The 24,956-nt window shown below is 36.4% G+C and overlaps 1 pseudogene; it reads left to right on the plus strand.

Annotated features, from left to right (window-relative positions):
* Positions 1 to 1,754: 1,754 nt before the first annotated feature.
* LOC149552032 (3-oxo-Delta(4,5)-steroid 5-beta-reductase-like) overlaps positions 1,755 to 24,956 on the plus strand; it is a 71,342-nt pseudogene continuing 48,140 nt past the window's right edge.

A 24,956-nucleotide genomic window follows, 5' to 3' on the forward strand; every position in this document is an offset into this window, starting at 1 on the left:
CTACCATTCTTACCCATCCCCTTCAAGATTGGGTAATTCTTCGCTTTATGTCTTACCTTTTTGCAATAGAAGTAGGCAAAAGGGACATTTTCATAGTCAATCTATTGAACCCTTCTTCCTAACTGAGATTGAAACTCAATCACTTGGGGTATATCCTAACCCTCAACCACCCCTACTCAAATCCTGGCATTTATGAGTCTTTTTTTGGCTACAGTAACAAGATTAATTGAAAGAAGTTCTCCAAAGGATCTAGCTATGCCATCAAAAAAATCCTCATGCCAATATTCTAAGGGAAACTCTGACAATCTTATCCAAATCGAGGCCTGGGAGAGGAAGTCGTTGTTTAGGTCAAGCTTGGAAGTCCACTTTTGAAGGACGAGAGTAGACTTACCCATTAACCAATTTCCTACACACAGTATTCTGGAGTAGTCCTTTGGGCAAGAGAACTCAAAAGACATAAATCCTTTAGCCATGGCTATGACTTCAACCTACCCTTTTAGCTCCCATTTGTTCCTTGCAAAACTCCTAACCAGATCAATATTTGGTCTGGGTCTTATAAATATACCTACTAGGGTAGTTGCCATGCTTAGGATATTGTGGTCAATAATTTTGGTGGGTACTTCCAGAGAAAAGATTCCTTTTTCCTTATTTGATTCATCAATAACTTTGGGGAAAATTGACTTACCTAAAGGTTTACTCCAAAGAGATTCATCCACTGACCCCATGCTCCTTGGCTCCCTCCTCCTAAAGACCTAGGAAAAGGATGAAGATTACTCTTTTTGATTGAATGTGGTTGTAATTCATTTGGGTCCCCATCCTTTTTAGCATTAGAATCTTTCTCATCCTTGTCGTGCTCTGACACTACAATTTGATCGCCATTTCCTATATTCTCAGTATTCTTGCCCAGGTCTTTTGTTTATATTTAGGTTGTCGACCCTTTTATCATATAAGGTTTAGTTTCTCTCCCACACATTCTTCTCTTTCTTCCACAATCTTCTGCCCATTGGTTTAGTCACTATTGTATGGTATATACACGATCTGGCAGATTCACATTTAATTCCATGTCTCATTTGTTGGAATCATTAGGGTAACAAGAGATGGAGAATCCCTTTCTTCCATGATCAGCCTCATTGGGGAGCACATTTCCCCCTCATATGAACTTTGGCATGCCTAGCTCAACACCCACACAAGAACTAGAGGATCCTTTTCATAACACAACTCTAGGAAATAATTCACATGATGACAAAGAAGTATACCAATATGAAGATCCTATTGACAACAAAAATATCCCTAGTGATGTCCAAACATTTCTTGCAGATCCATACAACTTGGAAATGATGGAAAAGTCTATTAGGGAAAACAAGACTAAGATCTTCCTAAACTTGGTTAAAGATGGTGTTAATGTCCTTATGAGTTTTGATGAGAGCACTTTGTTTAGACAGATTACCAAGGGTGGTGCTCTCATATTACCAACTTCAAACACAACCCAAACATCTAGTAAAGAGAAGGAACTTGTGGTGAGAACTAGTTCCATACCTGCATCAAGTGTTTCAACACAACCAACATTCCAATTAAGTGTGAAATATATCCAAAAAATCATTAGTACTATGCCCAACACTACTAATTCTAGTATTTCACAGTCAACCTTGACAAGTCCAACTATTGGATGCTTAAACATTGGGCAAGTACCTACACAACATATGGAAATTCAAACACAACTAATATATTCCTCTTATTGGAAAATACCAACAAGTATGGTGAAAACATCTGTGCCAATTCCAATGACTGCATATCAATACATTGGTCAAAGTGGAGCACCTCCACTATCTCACAATACGTTTGGGACACCATACAACTTGGGAGGTGGGTTTATCAATTCCCAACAATCACAAATGCAACCAAACCAAGATCTAACCTAGCAATTGCATGAGCTTTGAAATTTGGTCCATACCATGAGCAACAAAGGGGTGAAGGATTTCTCTTTTGAGTAAATTTTCCCCTTTCCATTTGATAGATCTATTAACATGATACTATTTCCACCAAACTTTGAGATTCCTAAATTTGACAAATACATGGGAGAAACATGTCCTGTCACACTGTTAGTATCCAATATGGACACAATTTTGAAACTGCTAGTTTGGGGTTTTGAACTACTTCGAACTTGGTTCAAAGCAGTTCAAAGTGGTTCGATATTTCAAAACGGTTCAAAATTCAAATTTGGTAGTTCAAAAAAGTTCAGAATCTTGATTCAATAAATGAGGCTCAAGGACTAGAGTTCAATAGGTTCAAGGGTCCTCTTGGCATTTTAGGTAAAATCAATTGTCCTACGTAGCATTACAGATGTGTTTAGAAGATGGTGTCTAGAATGTGCAAGGATAGGGTGAGAACTTCAAGAGTAATGATTCATATTTTGACCTTGAGACTCCCTTGCTCCAAGTTGGTAGTTCAATTAAAAGTTTTAGAATGCACCTTCAAAAATATGGATTCAGCTCCACCTGAGTATCAATGATAACATTATAGGTGAGGAAGTCATGATTATAGAACTTTAGAATAGTGAATTATCCAAGGTCTGGGAAATTATATAGAGGAGCATTCATGTGAATGATAGTCTAAAAGAATCTCAAAGCTTGATCCAATTGAAGAAGTGTCTGGCAAAATGTTGATGCCCTCATTCATCTCATAGTCTTGGTTTGGAAGCCCAGGTAGTTATCTCTCTGAAAATACTCAACTCTTTGCAGCTCATGTTAAAAATTTAGAACATGCATGAAATCGGCTTGATGAAGAGAAAGAGCCAAATTTTTTCTCATCCGGGAGAAAAGATGAAAACCTCTTGAATCTTGTTTGAATCAATAAACTAGAGACTATAATAGAGCATAGGAGGATTCAGATTTATGTTTACTCACATCCCCGACTCCACCAAAACAAAGCATTCATGCTCCTATGATCGGTTCAAAACCAATTGAATATGGCTCACTCATCCCATATGTATGCTGATAAGGAAAATTAGATCTCCAACTCAAAAAAAAATTCTTGGATACCCACGATAATTGGCATATTATAGTTTCAAAAGAGCAAGGTGTTGACTATGAAGAAGTTGATAAAGATACCATAATGGTGGTAATCCGTAGCACCAAACCTGACCTTCCATCTCATCTACGAAATTTTTCACATAAAAATGGTGAACAACATGTCACATGAAAGCAAGTGGAATATTTGATAAAAATGCCAACAAAAATAGGGTGTTCATTGTGAACAACATATAGTGGAGAGCTGAAATTATGAGTAGGTAATCCCTCATCTCCATGAAAAGTTTGTTCTTCACACCTCGACATCAATGTGAAGAATGATGATGTTCAAGCATTTATGTATCAGTCGCCCAATATCATACTTCAAACAATTGATAAAACTCTCCAAAGCTCATTGGAACAGCTCCTCAAATGAAGATTGTGCAATAGATTGATGTCTGGGCACTCATGACAGACATCTTCAATATAAAGCCTCCTTCAACCTGCAAATGCAAAAGAAATAAGGGGATCCCAACTACAATATGAAAAGGGGATACATAATATGCATTTTTGATGGAGATAGTTACTATTGTGCTCTAAAAGAAAGACAGCATAAAAGGTTCATGTTATTATCGACAATAAGATGTGGCACCATAGAGAAATGAGATGGTTTGATAAAATGTTCAATTTAGATCCATGCAACAGACAACCTTTGATAACATGGCAGTAGTGACCTGATGCATGATGAAGAGTTTAGATACACCATTTAAAGATTTGAAGAACTCAAAAAGTCATGGGTTCAGCATAAAATCATCATTGGAAAATGTTAATACCCGATATTCTTCTAAGCAAGATAAAATGGCATAGTGAATTGTTAAAAATGGATGTATTTGAGCTCAGTGACCTCAAGCCTATCAGTTAGAAAATGGAGGAGCACAAGATTAATCATAAAGCTCATATGATGAGCATTCATCAAATATTTGACAGAGTACTTGCAACAGTTTTATGTGTTGGAATATTAATTATTATTGGTCATTTCTCCCTAGAGCCAAATTCCCACCTACCACCTGACGATCAGCAAAATAGATAGAAACATAAATGCAGTGGGTGAATTTTTAAATTTAGAAATGAGGGGGAAAATATTTTGCAAATATAACAAAAGCAATGTTCTATTCATTTGAGCAGAAGATAGAGATAGTGAGAAGAAGAGCTCAGAAGTTATAGAGAGCAGAGAAAGTGATCAGCAGATCTCGTTTGTTGCAGGGACAGAGGAAGTTCATTTTGTGCTTGTAGTTGCACGTGTTTCTCCTCTAATCATTCTGTAAGCTCATTGTTCATAGTGTATTGTTTCATTCGTCTTGTTGAAGTAGTGATTGCTCTAGGCGTTATTGTATGCAACCATTAGAGCTACAAGTTTGAAGTTTTATAAGTTTAAAGTTTAGGGTTATTTTTAGGGTTTTTTCTGGTTGAAGCTGAATGCTCCCAAATTTTGTATTGATTTAATCCAAGTTGAATATAAAGTAAGTAGGCATACTTGAATCCATTTGTCTCCTTCTATTCAATACATTTGATAAGTTTTATTTGGAAGCTTCAAGTTCTGCGTCTCTGGTTTTAATGGTGAACATATTCACATCATAAGTCTACACTCGGTATTTTCTTTGGTAGAAGTCATTTGTAGTTCAAACTGATCTCACTCGATAACATCTTCTACTGAGCTCCTCCCAGCAATGGCTACCGACCTCACTCGGTCCCTTCTTCTATCAAGCTTCACCTTCTTGTGGTTACCGAGTTCACTCGGTAATCACACTACCGAGCTCACTCAGTATCATTTGGTTACCGAGTTGTGTGTTTACTGAGCTCACTCGGTATCCTTTGGCTACCGAGTTGTTTTCCCTTCATTTACTAAGATCACTTGCTAAACTCTCCTGCCACTTGGTTTCTTATGTTACTGAGCAAATTTTTGGTACTCGGTAATAGTTGTTGCCGAGTAGATTTTTAGATTTAGGGTTGTGAGTTTTTGAAGTTGTATTAATATTTCTCATATCATGTGCAATCAAATTCAAGAGAGTAATACAGAGGTTTGATGTTTCATGGTATGAGTATGAAGACATAGCAGAATACCCAATTATGATGAGTCCACAGAAGTGACCATATGTGATGATGTTCTCTAAAAATAATGATGACAGGTGTGAAGCTAGCTGTCCAAAGAAGCATATATTTTAAATTATATAATGTCTGGACAGATTCATATTTATTCAGAAAAGAATAATCTCACAGCTATGCCCATTATTAAATTTTAATGATACATTTTTCCATTATAAGATTACATTTATAATGTAAAATAAAAACATTATAAACATCAATCTTGGAATGAAGAAAGTTGTCCAGGAATGGAAAAGGTTATTGGGACACAAGAAGAAATAATTTTAAAGAAAGGTAAACCCAAAAATCAGTTACCTAAACTGAATAGTCACCAACAACAAGGAAATATAAATCTGTCTCAGCAAATGTGCAAGGGGTTCCATTCTTTTGGCTGCTTCTGAACTGTAGACTTTGTGCTTTTGAAGGGAAGGATATTTTGCAAATTATTCTATTCTCTTGATAGGTTGTGAGAGGCAAAGCATGGGCTATTTCTTCTTTTCTTTTTCTGAATTGTGTGCCTGAGATAGAGATATGATTTTGGTATTGATGTAATATTGTGAAAGAAGTTTTTGTCTTTCTTGAAATAGCGGTTTGGTTGTAATGTGTAGAAGATACTTCATGATCTTTTATAGTCAGGGAAGGGAGACTAGAGGTTAATTATATCAGAACGTTGATTATGGTGTATTTTCCTTCAATATTGTTGTTTTCTTGTTACATTATCAGTTCAAAATATCTTTAAAGGCTATGATTTTTAACTCTCTCAAGAGAACGGAAGACATATTTTTGTTCTTACTATGTAATGCAGCGTTCAGTAAATGAACTTTGTGTCATTTGTTGCTCTTTTCCTTTCTTTCCTTTAAGCTATTAGGTTTTGCATCTACTCTGTGTTTATAGATAGATGCTTGGCATCCTTTTGTGCTTTCCAGTTAAAAGTACCTATAATTAATTCATTATATATCTTATACGGGGAGCTGTACCCGATAAAATTCATAGGAAGGTTATCAACCTAGTGATAACCTATCCAACTATTGGTGTTGATTAGTCCCTTCACTTGGGCATTTGGGGTTAGATTTGCACACATCTCCTCGAAGGACAATCTGTTCACTAACAAAAAGATTTCAAAGAGTTTTCCATTTTGTGTCAAGAAGTAGCCTATGGTGAGGATTATCTCAAGAGGCTCTTCACACGAAGTCTTGGAGACCCCACACTAGAGTGGCTAATGAACTTACCCAAGGGTTCCATTATTTCCTTCAATGATTTAATAGGTAAATTTGTAGCACAATATTCTTATAACATTGAACATCATCCCTCATCAAGTGATTTTTGCAACACAACACAATGAAACGGTGGAGGCATCTTGCTAATTGCATGCCATGCAAAATTGAGGATTCCTACCTTGTGGATATATTTATCAAAAACTTGATACCAAAGATGTCTTTCCACATGAAGATGGCTAGTCCTGAAGACTTTGCCACCTTAGTCAAGAAAGGGGAGAACATTGAAAATGGACTCCTAGACAAGGGTTCCTTTAAACATTATAGCTCATTATCCTTGAACAATGACACAAACAACAATAGAAAACCCAAATTTTGGTCTAAAAACAAAGGTGTCACCTACGATGGTCTCACTGATGTTTAAAGTGTACAAAACCTCCAAGGTGTGAACAACAACAACTATCATAACCAAAACAACAGCAATTCAAACCATGACAATCAGAACCAAAAAAATCAATAATCTTGTAATCAAACATAATTTTTTCCTCACAACATCAACAATACCAACAACAATTACAACCATGACTATGATCAAAATAGGAAGTTCACTAACTTTCATGAACCCTTTGATGCCATAATCCAAAAACTAGTGGATCACAATTTGATGGCGTTTCCCAACACATGGCGCTTTGATGAAAATCAACCCAAATAAAAATGGTATAGGAAAAATGAATATTTCAAATACCATCACATCAAAGGACATGACACAAACAAGTGTATCAAACTCAAGGTCTTTATTCAAAATCTTGTTGACAATGGAGAAATTGAGGTAAAAGGGGGACCACCCTCTAAAAATGCTAAAATAAAGATATTTCAAAAGCCATTTCTTGACCACAACATTGATAATAACAACGATGGAAACAATAATACGAACAATGTAAATCAAGCTTCCACATCAAATGCATTATACTATGGCTATTCTACTAACCCCATATTAGGATTTGACTCCTTGTGTGGTAAAATAGAAATAAATGATATATGTGGTTTTGACTCCATGTGTGGTCACATTGAGGAGGTAGACACTCATGTGAATACCCTTGTCCTACAAATAGCTGATTGTGATGAAACCACTCGACAAGGAAGAATCACTTTGCAAGCTACCACTTCTAATCCCACTCATCCATCAGCTCCACATGCACCTACTACACCATCCACTTTATAAAGACCCACTTCTCACTATGATTTATTATCCCAGTTAGGGAAGACTCCTACACAAATATCCATTCTAGATCTCCTCACCACCTCACCCATCCACAAAGAGATTTTGGAAATTACTCTCTTAGAGTCTCATGTTCCTAAAAAATTAATGCATCCCAATTCACTACCACGATTGGAAATCATGCCACACAAAAAAACCTTGTCTTCATAGACAAATATTTCCAAGGTCCTAACCAACACCACAATTTTTTGCTCCACATTGAAGTCCTTATACGGTGACATAAGATAAAAAAGAGTCCTTGTAGATAATGGATCTAGTTTGAATCTATGTACATTGAAGATGATCCATTTCTTGGGGCTTCTAGAAGACCTCCTAGATATCAATAAAAGGATAACAATAAAAGCATATGATGAAAGAGAAAGAGAATCAAAAGGAGTTATCATGCTACCATTAAAGGTTGGGTCGATTGTCATAAACATTGAATGTCATGTCCTAGATTTGGATTTTCCATATAATGTCTTGCTTGGTTGAGCTTGGACACACACACTCAAGGTGGTCCCATCTACATATCATCATTTCTTGAAATTTCCCTACCAAGGAAGAGAGGTCACAATCCTAGGTGATCCTTTGCCTTTTGCTTTTTGTAAGAGATTGGAAGGTGCACCAACAATTTTTTGTCCAATTAGAGAGTTTGCTAAGGTTATACCTAAATCTCTCACCATAATGAAATCACCTTCCACAACAATGCCGAAGTTATCCAATAATAATTCTAGTTCATGTAAAGGAAAAGAGAAGGTCAAAGATATTAAGGTCAATACTATAGGGAAGAAGGTTAGTTTTGTTGACCTAGGAATGGGAGAGTATAAGTTTGAAAATGCCTTGTGTGTTGGATAACTACCACTCTCCCCTCGGTCTTTTGGAAAACCTTCACAAATACCACCTTCTAAAAATAAGCTAACTATGCATGTTAACAAGACAACATTTGAACACTGGGGTTCACTTAGTGATGAACACATGGAATCTAATATCCTAGATTAGCTATATTTTGATGGAAAAGATGAACCTATGGAATTCCCTAAAGATCAGTATGTTAAGGCTCCTCCCATCATTAAAAACATGGGATACCATGGTACTAGCCTTGGGCCTAAAGAAGACAAAATCAGACAACCCCTTGAGGCTAATAGCTATCCTAAAGGATGTGGTTTGGGCTCCATTAAACCCAAGGTGTCCTTTGCTGACAACTACTGTATGGTTGAACTTGATTTTGAGATTGAAGAGGAGGAATTCTTTGAATTACCCTTCTAAAACATTGAGGATGACCTAGATAACCATGTTTGTGCCATTACCATAACTGACCTTTCATTTCCCCACCTAACTCTCACCAACCCTAACATGATAGACTGGGACCTTTAGGACACACCACTAGCTCTCGATATCTGTAACTTTGATGAAGTAGTGATGGCACTCTTTGGCCTTAAGAATCTCCAAGATTATGAACATGAGATCCAATACAATGAGGAAGTATACTTTGGTAGCCAATTCAACTCTCTTAGTCACAAAAGTGAAAATGAAAATAAAAATGAAAAATAGAAGAAATATCCTCTAGTGGAAACTCTTTTGGAGTTCTTTTGGATGAAAAAAAATATAAAATAAAGGACACATCTTCTAGTGAAAACCTTCTAGAGGTGATAGAAGAGGGAGAGCTTAACTTTCCATTTAGATCTTTACCACCAAAAAATTCATATATACTGAATGAGGACACAATTCCAATTAATTTGGGCATAATAGATCATCCAAAAATCACCTACATTGTTGCCACCTTAAGTCCTGAAGAACAAAATGTGAAGACTGATTTCGTACAAAAAGGAAAAATCAATTTAGCATGGACATACAAAGACATGCCTACTTTAGACATAGATCTAGTTGTGGATCACTTTGTAGTAGATCCAAAGATTAAACCTATGAAACAAAATTTGTGCAAGATGCATCCTAAGGTAGCACTTTTAGTAAAAAAAAACTGCAAAAAATGCTAGAGGCAAAGTTTATCCACTTGATTGATTATCTTGAGTGGGTTTCCAATATTGTTCATGTAGGAAAAGCATTTGGGGGCATTCACATCTGTTCAAGATTTTGAGATTTAAATCTCACATGTCCTAAGGATGATTTTCCACTTCCTAACATTGACATCATAGTGGATTTGACTGTCAGACATGAAATGTTGTCTTTAATAGATGGTTTCTTAGCTTACAATCAGATCAAAATTGTAGAAGAAGATCAACATAAAATGACATTACTACCCCATCGGGGACCTTTTGTTACCAAGTCATGCCTTTTGGCTTAAAGAATGCTAGTGCCACCTATCAACACGCAATGACTACAATCTTCCATGATTTGATACTTGTCATAATGGAGGACTATGTTGATGACATTCTAGTAAAATCTAAGACACGTGATTCCCACATTGATGTGTTCACCACCATTTTTGAAAGGTTGGAGAAATATAAAGTGCACCTTAATCCAAAGAAGTGTATTTTTGGGGTCAAATCAGTCAAGTTGTTAGGCTACATAGCGTCAAGAAAAGGCATTGAGGTAGATCCTACCAAAGTGAAAGCCATCATGGAAATGCCTCCACCTACCACATTGAAACAACTTTGTAGTTTTTAGGGAAAGTTATAGTCCATTAGATGGTTTGTGTCCCAGTTAGTAGATAAGGTCCATCCACTTCAACATTTTCTTTGAAAAGACACTAAGTTTCAATGGGATTGCCTATGTCAGAAAGCATTTGAACAAGTTAAGGTATACTTGGCTAATCCACCAGTTCTAGTCCCTACAATTATAGGATAACCATTTCAGCCATTTCAGTTGCCTTAGGTGCCCTTTTGGCACAACTAGATGATAATGATAATGAGCAAGCTATATACTATCTCAGTTGAACATTAGTTGGCTATGAGTTGAACTACATTGCTATCGAGCGAGTTTTTTTGGTAGTAGTCATTTGCACACACAAACTATGCCATCATATGCTTAATCACACTACACATCTCATTTCCAAGATAGATCCACTCAAATATTTTCTATGAAAAGCCTCCCTCACTGGTCAAGCTGCAAAATGGGTCTTGATTTTAAGTGAATTCGACATTGTCTATAAGGATTGCAAGGCCATTAAGGGACAAGTAATTGCAAACTATCTTGCTAAAGCTCCTCTTCAAGGAAACCATCCCACTACAACAGATTTTCTAGATGACAGAATTATGATTGTTACCCCTAATACACAATGAAATCTTTTTTTGATGGTTCCTTCACACAAAAGGGATTGGGGGTAGGAATTTTGTTTATTACACCGCAAGGAGACCTCATTCCTAAGTCTTATAAAATTTCATTCCCTTGCACAAACAATATAGCTAAGTATGAAAGATTAGTCACAAGGCTTCATCAAGCTATGAAATGGAACATCAAAAGCCTTCTTATTTTTGGAGACTCTCAATTGGTCATTAAACAAGTCAAGGATGAATACCAAACAAAGGATGAAAAGTTGTTTCCATATCACCAGATAGTTGAAGATCTTAAAAAACACTTCACTAAGATAGTCTTTCAATAGATAGTAAGAACCAATAACAAAGTAGTAGGTGCCATGGCCACCATTACCTCCATGATCACCATGCATGAGTACAGTCCTAAGTGTGAGTTTCTTGTTGAGAATCTTTTCCTTCTTGCTTATGAGAAACTCGATTCAGAGCTAGTGTGTGAGATTGTCAATCCTAAGTCTTCATGGTATGCTAACATTTTTTCTTATCTTCATCACACAATGATCCCCATCACCCTCTCCCTAAATCAAAGCAAAACCTTCATCTATTGCACCACTTAATATACTACCCTAGGTGATACACTTTTTTTAAAGCACTTTGATGGAACCCTCCTTTGATGTCTCAATTTAGATAAAGCTAGAATGACATTAGAAGAGGTCCACCAAGGAATTTTTGGTGCTCATTCTAGTGGCCTTACATTAGCAAAAAATCTCCTTAGAATGGGATACTATTGGCCTACTATTGAAGTGGATTCCTATCATTTTGTGAAAAAATGTGTCCCTCGTCAATAGCATGGCGATTTGATACATGCTCCTTCCCAAGACCTTCAACCCACCATCACACCATGGCCCTTTTCCTGCTAGGGATTTGATATTTTTTGTCAATTATATCCAAATTTTGTAAATGGCCACAAGTATATTATTTCCACCATTGAGTACTTCACAAAGTGGGTCGAGGCTATCCCATTAACCCACACCACTGGAAAATAGGTTTTGAAGTTCATCTTGAACTACATTATCTATTGTTTTGGTATACCTCAAGACATCATGAATGATAATGGAACCCCTTTCAAAAATTAGGAAGTTTTGAGATTGTGTAGGAAATTTGGAATCACCCAGATTTTTTCACCAAATACTACCCCCAAGGTAATGGCCAAGCTAAAGCTACCAATAAAACCATTTTAAAAATCCTCAAGAAAACCATTGATGCAGCTAGCCATGACTAGCACCTCCAAATTTCTCTTTCCCTTTGTGCCTACTATACCTCCATTCATAACCCCATAAGAGCCACTCCATTCTCCCTTATTTATGGTTTTGAATCTATCTTACCCATTTAAATTGAGCTCTCTTCCCTTAGAATCTCTCTCAAGAATCTGATGTTTGAAGAAGAACACCGAGTTACCCACTTACATGAGCCACAAATTTTTGATGAGAGATGCCTCAATACCTTGAACCACCTCCATGTGTATTAGAATCACCTTTTGCTTTAGTTTCACAAAAAATTCAGGCCTTAAGAATTTGAGTTGGGTGACTTGGTTTTGCAGCATAATATGAAGAACCTCCAGAACTGTGAGAAGAAAGGAAAATTTGAGCCTAATTGGCTTGGTCCATTTGTCATTACAACCAAATATAGTTCTAGGGCATATTAGATTTCCATGTTAGAGGGAGATCCACTTCCTAAACTTATAAATATCCAACACCTCAAGTGGTTCTATGCTTGAGTCTTGCAGTTCCTATTGTTGGAAATTTGATTGAAAAGAAGATTGAACATCAAAGAGGGAGATTGTTGCAAAGAAGAAAGTATATTAATAAGGAATGTTTTCAATCATTATTTTTTCATTGATGTCAAACCTACTATTTTTTGGAATGACAATTGATTATAAGATCCAAGTACTACCACTTAGTTGATTGATGAAGAGGATTTAATCAAAAAAGATGTAACAAGAACACCTAAGGGAAAGGTTGAGTTATGGTTTTGTAATGAAGTGTAAGGATTAGCTAAGACAAAGGTTAAATGATGTATTGATATAATACTTGAAGATACAAAGGTTGGTCACACTTAGAAACATTGGAGGTATAAGTTGTAACAAGGTTAACTGTAAAGCTAAACTAAGTTCATTAGTGAGTGCCGAGTGAACTTTAAGTTTTGAGTGATATAGAAGGAGTTGAGCAAACAAAAAACTTAGTGGAAGATGAGTGAATCCATAGTAGGTGTTGAGCATCAATAAAATATAGTTAATACCAAGTAACACAATGTGTGCTAAGCACAAGAATTTCAATAGTGCCAAGCTATTGCATTATTTTAAAAGTCAAAGATTCACTAGATCTGAGCCAAAAAATTTGTTATCTAAAATTTTTTGAACTAGTTAGAAGATAAGGATGATGAGTTGGTGGCACAGAATTCTATGTAAACCATTTTTGAGTGAATTCAAGAGGATTCTTCATGATGTTTCTAGAAGAAACAAGACATGGGTTAGATTCAATGAATCCTACCTAATCCATTCAAACCAAAATTAAAGGAGGGAAGAATCGAGTGGGAAAAGAAATTCCAAACTTCTATTTAAGGAGTCATAGACCAAGAATCAAGAGTTGTTGGTGTGCCAAATTGTGAAGTAGTTGAAGGGTGTCAAGGAGAAGGCATCTAGGAGAAAGAAGAACATAGCACAGAGACTCTGCTTCAATAAGTGATCAGAGAGAGACGATTGCACTGGTACATTGAGCATGAAGACTTAAGGAGACAAATATTGAGAGGAGGACAAGCTATCAAAGTTGAAGAGATTGAAATCCAAGAAAATTATTATAAGTTGAAGAGTGATTTGAGATCTATAAGATAATTTTTGAATTGTAATCAAGTCAAAACCCCTTATTGTTACTCTCTAGCAATTGTATTAGTTAGGGTAAAGGAAAATTGTATGGGCTTAGGTTGGTTTAATAGCCATTTGTAAATCCTTTAATAGGGTGGCATTCCAAGTGAATGATCTAAAGTCTTCCAACTAGGCCCACTTCTAATAGGGTGGATAAATCATCTAACAAGGTCACATTTAATAGTGTGTTGTAGCCTTTAACAGGGCAGGCCTTTCATAGGGCATCACTTCAGAAGAGTGAGAATTGAGTAGCATGTTACTAGTCTTTTTTCACAAATTAGGTTTCCACATAAATCACTGTGTTATGTGTTGATTTTTCATGTGGTATGCTTGCATGTTGATTTACAGTAACTTGCTAAGTATGAAAGTATAAGCTTTGATGAATGAACAGTTTGGTGAGAACATTTTATTTGGTGAAAAGGTTTGAATTGGACATTTGGACCTTGATAACTGATTCACCCCTCCCCCCTCTCAGTTCTTCTAAAGCATTTCTAACAATTGGTATCAGAGCCATTAGCTGATTTAGTTTAAGGTTACTAGATGCAAGAATATCAAGATGTTCAAGAGAGAAGTTCCCAAGCTCAACAAAGACAACTTTGTTGCATCAAAAATTCTAATGAAGCTACACCTATGATCAATAGGTGACTATGCAAAAACCTCAATTGGAGTGGAACATGTAAATCTAGCTAGACCCCTCTCTATAGATAATTTGAGCAAAAGGAAGGAGCACAATCAGGAAATGCTGGAGATTGCCTCAGTGCTCAACTATGCTAAATTTGATGACATCAAGGGATGTGACATTGTATCCAAAATGTGCAGAGCCTTATTAGATATCTATGGAGGAGATTAGAATATTCAAAGAGAAAAAAGAGAAAGCCTTCGAGGAAATTTTGATGACATGAAAATGGAGGAAGGTGAGAATGTTTCTTAATATGCTACTAGAATGAAGGAGGTAGTAAGTGCAATAAGAAGTCTAGGTGGTCAACTGGAAGATGATACTATCAATAGAAAATACTTAAGAACCCTACTCCCTATCTATGCTATAGGAGTTTCAGTCATCCAAGAGTTAAGATGTATGCCAAGAAATGCATTGACTTTTGGAGGAATAGTGGGAAGACTCACTACATTTGAATTGTCTAACTTTGATAACTATAGACCTGAGAATGTTGAATTAGCTTTCAAGGCCAAGATGACATTGAAAGACACTAAGGAGGAGAAATCAAAGAAGAATAGTAGAAGAGAAAAATATGCATCAAGTGATAGTAGCACAGATGAGGAAGATGTGGAATAGTTGGAAGCACTATTGGCTAGAAGATTCCATAGAGGCAAAGGTAAATTCAAAGATAAACTACCTATCATTTTTTTAATTGCAATGAGGTGCAACATATTGCTACAAGATGTACACAAAAGAATAATTACAAATAAGGAAACAAGTACAAGAACAAAAGAGAAGATGATAGCAAGGATTACAAGGACAAAGGTAAAAGATGCTATGTTGTTGAAGAAGACTCTAATGAGAATGATGATGAAGTACTCTATGTAGCCATGAAAAATGAATCAAATGGAGATGAAGCAAAAACACTGGTAACCTATGTGAACAAGAATGACAAGTGGATCATAGATAGTGGATGCTCACATCACATGACAAGAGATAAAAGTAAGTTTATTACCTTTACTCAATATGATGGAAATAGTGTTGGATTTGGAAATGATGCTCCATGCCAAATCAAAGGAAAAGGTTCTATTAAATTTATAGAGAAAATCTCATGTGATAATGCATATTATGTTGAAGGATTGAACTACAATTTGTTAAGTGTATCACAATTAGGCAATGTAGGTTGCAAAGTAGAATTTGGAAACAAAACTACCAAAATCCATGACACTGATGGAAATCTGATAGGAAAAGGTGAACAAACTAGGAGTAACTTGTTTTACCTAGATATGGAAGATTCAAGATGTCTTGTTGTTAGACTTGATGATGTTTGGTTATGGAATAAAAGGTTGTGTCATGTTAACTTTGAGAATCTAATAAGCATCTGCAAAAAGAAGAAAGTCAGAGGTTTGCCAAAACTAAAGAAACCTAAAAATACAATGTGCAAACAATGTCAACTAGGAAAGATGACTAAATCTAGTTTCAAAATAAAAACATACCCATCCAAAGAAGTATTAGAGCTATTCCATATAGACTTATGTGGTCCACTAGAAGTACAAAGCTACCAAGGAGACATATACATAATGCTATTTGTGGATGACTACTTTAGAATGATGAATGCCATGTTCTTGAAGCAAAAGTCTAATGCATTTCAAATGTTTAAGTGGTATTTGGCCAGAGTTGAGAATAAAACAAGAAAGAGTCTAAAGTGCCTAAGATTAGATAGAGGAGGTGAGTTTACAATAAAAGAATTTGAAACATTTTGCAATAAAAAAGGTATTAAGAGACAAACACCAGCACCAAGAATTCCACCTCAGAATGGTATTACTGAAAGAAGGAATAGATCAGTGATAGACTATGCCAGAACCTTGATGATGGAGAAAAATGTTTCTCTAAAATACTGGAGAAAAGTTACAAGCATTTCTATTTACACTCTGAACAGAGTCCATGTCAAGAAAGGAACAAATGCAGCACCTTTTGAACTATGGTATGGTCACTCACCTAATACAAAATATTTCAAATTATTTGGTTGTAAATGCTATATTCTTAAAGATACTAGAAATGGAAAGTTTGATGCAAAGAGTGATGAAAGCATATTCCTTGGATGCTCCACTAGAAGCAAAGCATATAAGTGTTTGAATACTAACGCTAACAAGATTGTGGAGAGTGAAAATGTAAGTTTTGATGAGTATGTAGGTGTTCAAGTTGATGAATTTAAAGAATCAAAAGATCATAGATCTTTTGTATACTTCTATGAAGGAATGTCTATTGAAGATAATGCTACCAATAAAGTTGGAACTCAGCAAAAAATCTCAATATCAACTGAGTCACAACTAGTGAATGTCAAGCTACATTCAGAAGCTAAGTTGTAGAATGAAGATAATGCACATTCTGATCCTAAAAGTAGTACACATGGAAGAGATGATGAAATACTAGATTGAAAAGAACAAAACCTAGACCCTAGTTCTTAGACTAGCTGATAAGAATGTAATTGGTACAAAATGGGTGTTTAGGAACAAAGTTGATGAGAATGGTGAGATAACAAGAAACAAAGGTTATGCACAAGAAGAAGGATTGGATTATGGAGAAACATTTTCCTCTATTGCAAGAACGAAAGGAGTAAGAACACTGCTTGCATATACTACTTACAAAGGTTTTAAAGTATATCAAATGGATGTTGAATCTACTTTTCTCAATGGTATACTAGAAGAGGAAGTCAACATAGAACAACCAGAGGGATTTTTTGATGACAACAATAAGGATATGGTTTGCAAACTGCACAAGGAACTCTATGGTCTGAAGCAAGCACCTAGATCATGGTATGAGAGACTGAACAAATATCTTGAGAAGATAGGATTTGAGAGAACATATGACAAAAACAACCTGTATATCAAGGCAAAAAAAAGTAAATAGATTTTGATATCTGAAATATTTGTTGATGATATAATATTTGGAGGAAAAGATGTTTTATGCAAAGATTTTGCTGATCAAATGAAACATGAGTTTGAGATGTTAATGTTTAGAGAAATTAAATTCTTTGTTGGATTGCAAGTACATCAACTGAAGCATGCCATATTTATAACCCAATCCAAATAGATCAAGGAGATACTTAAGACATTCGTATTAGAAGACTCAAAACCAGTCAACACACCAATAGTAATAGGACATAAGTTATCTAAGAATGATGAATCTACTTAAGTGAACCAGACAATGTATAGATCAATGATTGGAAAGTTATAGTATGTTGTACATAGTAGACTAGACATTGCATTAGTAGTTGGAATAGTTGCAAGATTTTCTACAAATCTAAGAGAAAATCATCTAATGGTAGTAAAAAGAATACTAAGGTATCTAAAAGGAACTGATGACTTTGGTTTGTACTACAAAAAAAGTGAAAATTTTGAGTTGAGAGCCTACACTAATGCTAATTAGGGAGGTAACATTGATGATAGAAAAAGAACTAGTGGAGGAGCACTTTCCTTAGGGAAAAGATTGGTTACCTAGACCAGTAAAAAGCAAAGTTGTACCTCACAGTTCACAACAGAAGCTAAATATGTTGTAGCTGCTATCAATTGCACCAATATTGTATGGATCAAACATCTATTTCAAGGTATGAAGGAAGAGGTAATTGAACCAATGATACTTTATTGTGATAACACAAGTGCCATCAACATATCAAATAACCCTGTGATGCATGCCAAAACTAAGCATATTGCAATTAAGTATCACTATGTAAGAGAATTGGTGGAAGATAAGCATGTGAAAATGGAATATGTTATTTCAAAGGAACATATTGCTGAAATTTTCACAAAAGCATTACCTAAAGATGATTTTGAATATCTTAGAGATAAGTTAGGGGTGATACCCCTAGCCAAGGCTACTTAAGCAACAACAAAGATTGCCCTGCATCAAATGAGTTAATTGTTAAAATATTGTGAATTGATGTAGAGGATATTTACTTTAGGATTCATGCCTAAAGTAATCAAAGTGAAAAAGTTACAAATTAGTCACAAGCAAGGTGACAGAGGGAGAAATTGGAAGTTCTAGAAAATGCTATACTTGCATGATAAGATGTTGAAGTACTGTATATTTTGCATTGTTGTCAAAGAGGGAGAAATAGTAGAAGCTGATCAATAGACAAAGAGGGAGAAATATATAGTAATTGATCAAAAGTATTTAGTTGAATAAAGAAGTAAAGGGAGAAGTGAGCAGAACTAATCAACAACAAAATATACAAATAGAGGAAATGATACAATAGCTAAGAGGGAGAAGCAAAAGTAAAGTAATCAAGATACATATCACAGAGGGAGAAGTGAAAATTGATGGTAACATAATTTCTTTCTGGCATTTAACTTATTGATTTAACCTAGTTAGTATTTTGAGAACTTGGTTGAATAGTTTGGTTTGATGGTGGATCAATTTGGTTTGCCATCAATGCCAAAGAGGGAGATTGTTGGAAATCTTATTGAAAGGAAGATTGAAGATCAAAGAGGGAGATTGTTGTAAAGAAGGAAGTTGATTGATAAAGAATTTTTTCAATCATTATTTTGTCATTGATGTCAAACCTACTATTTGTTGGAATGAAAACTACTTATAAGATCCAAGTACTATCACTTAGTTGATTGATGAAGAGGATTTAATCAACAAAGATATAACAAGAACATGTAAGGGAAAGGTTGAGTTATGTTTTTGTAATAAAGTGCAAGGAATAGCTAAGAAAATGGTTAAATGATGTATTGATAACATACTTGAAGATACAGAGGTTGGTCACACTTAGAAATATTGGATGTATAAGTTGTAACAAGTTTAACTGCAAAGCTAAACTAAGTTCATTAGTGAGTGCCAAGCAAGGTAGTTTAAGTCGAGAAATTTTTTAGTTGGAGTCGAGCAAATGAAAAATCTAATGAGTGCCAAGAAAGGTAGTTTAAGTCAAGAAATTTTTTAGTTGGAGTTGAGAAAATGCAAAATCTAGGGTGTGCCAAGTGAACTTTAGGTGCCGAGGGAAGTTTAAGTGCCAAGTGATATAGAAGGAGTTGAGAAAATAGAAAACTTAGTGGAAGCTAAGTGAATCCGTAGTAGGTGTCGAACATTAGTAAAATATAGTTGATGCCAAGTAAAATAGTGTGTGCTGAGCACCAAAATTTTAATAGTGCCAAGCTACTGCATTATTTTAAAAGTCAAAGATTCTCCAGATCTGAGCTGACAAAGTTGTTACTTAGATTATTGTGAACTAGTTGGAAGATAATGATGATGAATTGGTGGCGAGAATTCTTTGTAAACCATTTTTGAGAAAATTCAAGAGGATTCTCTATGATGTTTCTAGAAGAAACAAGATGTGGGTTAGATTTGATGAATCCTACCTAATCCATTTGAACCCAAATTAAAGGAGGGAAGAATCAAGTGGGAAAAGAAATTCCAAACTTCTATTTAAGGAGTCATAGACCAAGAATCAAGAGTTGCTGGTGTGCCAAATTGTGAAGTGGTTGAAGGGTGTCAAGGAGAAGGCATCTAGGAGAAGAAAGAATAGAGCACAAAGACTCTACTTCAATATTTGATTAGAGAGAGATGATTGCACTGGTATATTGAGCATGAAGACTTAAGGAGACAAACCTTGAGAGGAAGACAAGCTATCAGAGTTGAAGAGACTAAATGCCAAGAAAAGTGTTATGAGTTGAAGAGTGATCTGAGATCTACAAGATAAATTGTGAATTGTAATTAGGTCAAAACCCCTTATTGTTACTCTCTAGCAATTGTATTAGTTAGGGTAAAGGAAAATTTTATGGACTCAAGTTGGTTTAATGGCCATTTGTAAATCCTTTACCAAGGTGGCATTCCAAGTGAATATTCTAAAGTCCTCTAACCAGGCCCACTTCTAATAGGGTGGATAAATCCTCTAACAAGGTCACATTTAATAGTGTGTTGTAGCCTTTAATAGGATAGGCCTTTCATAGGGTATCACTTCAAAAGAGTGAGAATTGAGTAGCATGTTATGGGTGGCTTTTCTCAAATTGGGTTTTCACATAAATCACTGTGTTATGTGTTGATTTTTCATGTGGTATGCTTTCATGTTGATTTACAATAACTTGCTAAGTATGAAAGTATAAGCTTGGATGAATGAACAGTTTGGTGAGAACATTTTATTTGGTGAAAAGGTTTGAACTGGACATTTAGACTTTGAATAACTGATTCATTTCTATCACCTGTATAGTGTTGTTATAGTTCCACAAAATAAAATAAAAATCAAAAAATCAAAAAACTCCAAAAACATTCATAAAATGTTCCTCAAGAAAAGACTAAAAATAAGAAAAAGTTCCTAAAAAAGTATTTTGGTTGATTATCTATAAGGCTCATCTCACTTCACCCCTTTCCACCATTTCATCCCACCTTTGTGCAGAAGTCCTATCTGACTTGCACTTTTCATGCATTTAATAAAGGACCTCTTGTCTACAAGGCATCTATTCACTTCCATCATTCAAAAGACCTCTAGTTTGCAAGCTATTTTTCTCGTAAAGTGGTGTTCCTAAAACCCATTACACTGAGCTTTTCCCACAACAATGACTGCAACAAAACCTAAACAAAATCACCATTTGAGACTTAATGATTCAAAAAATTGTTCTTTTCATAGCCCTTGCCAAACTTTTGCAACAACATTAGACAAACACATAGGATGAATCCTTCCTACACATGGTACAACAATTTTCACATTCTGAGACTTAATGTTCTTGGCAGGAATTGTGGATTGATTGACTACTTGGTCATGAGGTCTCTTTTGGTTGATTTCATTTTGCGTGTTAGTGGTAGCCTTTTATAGTGTGCCTTGATCTTCCAGATTTTTGCATCACCTGAATGGCTTCAACTGACTAAACATGTTGTTTGTGGTATGATCTGTTTTTGATGCTTTACTACCTGTATGTTAGTTTTGAGTTATGATTATGCATTACTCAATGGGGGCAATGAGTTAGCACACTTTCCACCAAAGACCCCTAAAAAGGCTTTGGGTGTGCCTAGACCTCTCCAAATGTGTATATGTCATTTGTTCCATCATAACTATTTAGACTACATCTATCATCCTAAAGTATCTATTGTGTTGAGAGTCTAGTCCATGCAAAGGAAACTTGTCATCCATCCTTCTATAGCATATGATGCATCACTCCTTTTGCAAAATCAAACTAGGGTGTGCTCTCCCATATAAATGCAACCAAATCCCTTGGTGTCATATAGTTAAGATTCATGTAGTATAGGGTTTCATTGTGCCCTACTTGAGACAAGGGTTCTATTTATTTCCCCACTCCTATGCTATGCTATTGGGGTTCTACAAGTGAGGAGTTTTGACACATGTCCATTCATTAGGTTCATTCATATTACATTTTCATATTTCAATCATTTCACTTTTCATTCATTAATGTCTTTTTCTATTACTAACATTTTCATTTAGGATATTCATTATTAGATTTCATCATTGGTTCATTGCATTAATTCATTAGGTGCGTACATTATAATCACTATAGTTAGTGAAATATACATCATTATCTATCTCACAAAGCATATAGTAAATCCATACATGTAATATAACACAATGCATACGTCTCATATATCGTCATAGAACCTATATCATTCACACATTAGTCATCATATATAAATCAAAGGAAACATAACACCACACACCATCTTGCATCACAATGCCAATAACCACATCATAGAAATCACATGCATAAGAAACAATCATCCACACAAATATAGGCTCATCGAATCATGTCATGTATATCAAAATAATCAGTGTCTATTTATAGTCCATATACAAAAGAATTATATAGTATAGCATGCATCATGCATCATCAAAAAACTCACTGCATTTGCATCACTATGTCAAAAACTGCCCATTGTAGCAATCATGAAGCTAGCTAAGACAACCTAGCCCCTCTTATACCCCCTCCTCCTCGCAGAGGCCTACCTTATCCCACTAACTACTCTAACCTCTCACGACCCCCTATGGTCCATGAACTATATGCCTCATGGAAATCTAGTTGTCGTTGAGTGGCAGGCACAACATTATGATGTAAGGACCTATAGTAGGCCACCTCTCACACAACCCATGTCTCATGTTGGTGGGTTACCATGACCTCCTGCATCACCACCATAACCACCTTATGCTTTACAATATGTTGGGCTAGATAATGCTATCAATGGTACTCATCTACCTATCTCTGGTGCATCTCTCACTCTACTTGCAGAGTGGCCACCTCCTCCTGTAGAGTGTCTATCTCGATCAGGTCCTCTACCTCAGCCTCCATACCAAAATTGTTGAAATTTCCTAGATTTATCCTAGCCTACAATGCAGCCAAGGCCTCTTGGGCATTATTTATCCTCACTCGCTATGCTTGTACCTCTACCTATAGGGTTGTTAGGGCCTATTGGGCACTATCTACTTGTGCCTGCTCCACCTATGTCTCACCTTAGAGATAAGAAACCTCTGTCCAAAGGCTATCTTGCTCTGCCCTAACCATATCTAAATCCTCTAGCTGAGGCGGTCCCTGTACCTATGGCCCATGTGGCCCTTATGGCCCTGGTGGCCCTTGTACCTATGGTCCCTATGGCCCTTATACCTATGGCCCCTATGGTGGCCTTGCTTGTGCTAGTACCCTCCTCTGGTGGGCTTTGCATCCCCAAGGACCCTATTGTGCTCCTTGTACTAGTAGTAGCATCACCGCTACTTTCCCACCATCCCTTGCTCCATACCCCTCACCCTATGCCTACTCTACTAGTGGTGGTGCTCCAAGTACTGTAAGTCATACTGGCTGATGAGCCACCCACCAGTATGTGTATGTAAGTTTCATCCTTGTGTCTCCCTAGTCTTGTTCGTGCACCCAAGGCACTAGCTGCATCCCCTACCATGATATCTTGACTAACCTCATATTGGTCTCATGACCCCATAATCTGTCATACTCCCAAGGTACCACTAGATATACAAATCTATTTGACACTGCATCTTAGATCCTCCCAAACTATCACTGCACCCTAGAGGGCATATATCTCATCACAACATGCATGGTCTACATGATCAACCAATAGTCTATCTATGTGTATTAAAGGTACAATTGATCCTCACTATCATCCTCTCCCCCAACTAGTAAAACACTCCCACATCACTCCATGCCATCATACAGAGTCCATTCCAACATAATAATTTCATCTAGGCATCTCCTCCAAAATTCAACAGACTCGGTGGAGGTGTACTAGATTGGAGGCCTGTATCAACATGCATATCACTCACCAGGCTATCAGGTCTCTCATCTAGTGATGGGGCATGTCACACCTATGTACTCCCATGACCATACCATTAGTAATGTCAACCCTAGACCTATAGTCCATTGTGTCCTATAGGCACACATATTTAAGTCATGGTATAGCTCAGTCAAGATGGTTTAACCCTAGTAGAAGACCTCACCATCATCCTATAGTAATGTACTTAGCACCCATGTCCATCCAATTGAGATCCCAATTCCACCATGGTCTAGTACCATCCTCTATATGAGTGAGGCAAGGTAAAGGGCAAGTTGTGGCAATCTCTACTCCAGTGCCTCCTATCATGTCAGTGATGATCTTTGTATGGGTATTCTCTATCCTTAGCACCCAAAGCACTCTTGTAGATAGGGATCAACACCCTCTAACACATACTCTATGTACATCTTGTGGATCGGCACTCACAAAATCCACCACAAATTGAGTAACATAACTATTGCCTCTCCAATAGGTAGATAGAAACTAAAAGTCAATGTATACCACCACTCTATCAATGCTGATAGCTACATTGAATGAGCTCTCAAATCTGGCCACTCATGGGCATGCTCTAACCCACACAATCTCAAATTCCCCCACTCTAACTCCATCAATGTATCCCTTAGCACCATAGTCACTGGATAGTGCTCCCACGACCAAAATATTACCATCTCCATCTCTAGCATAGGCATGTAAATGGGTAGTATATCCTCTATCTTATGCTCTTTTTGCATACCCTAGCAAGGGGCATCCTACTCTATTCACCCCCGATCATCCCTGTCCCTTCATTTTATAGATTCATCCCAAATGAACGAGATTCTAGTCAATCAAGATGCTAGTTAGTAGAGACATCAATCCACATAGACGTGGATTAGCAAAGATGACAAATCATGGAGACACCAATTCGACATCTTTGGCGACTCCGCATATGCTAGAATCCTATCAGTGGCTGCCCAATTGTCATCTCCATAGATGATGACATAGAGATCATCATCTCTACCTTGACTCTAGCCCCCATTTTCCCCTTTTTTCCATCCATGTAGATGACAAGATACATCCTATCATCTTCATAAAGCCTTGGATCCTTGGTTTATCGTCTGCGCATATGACATAGTAGAGATTGTTGTCTCTGTCCCAACCACATTTCCCACCCATTAAATATGTAATAAATACTAAATTTAAAGGCATAATTAAAATTTGATAAAGTAGAATAGTTGATTCACTGGTGGGCCCATCTTAGCTTGTCTCTAGTGCTCCCGAACACGCTCTCCAAGCTGTAA

The sequence above is a fragment of the Cupressus sempervirens genome, chromosome 6, assembly GCF_028749045.1.
Source record: "Cupressus sempervirens isolate cs-2001-9-10 chromosome 6, ASM2874904v1, whole genome shotgun sequence".
NCBI classification, from domain to species: Eukaryota; Viridiplantae; Streptophyta; class Pinopsida; order Cupressales; family Cupressaceae; genus Cupressus; species Cupressus sempervirens.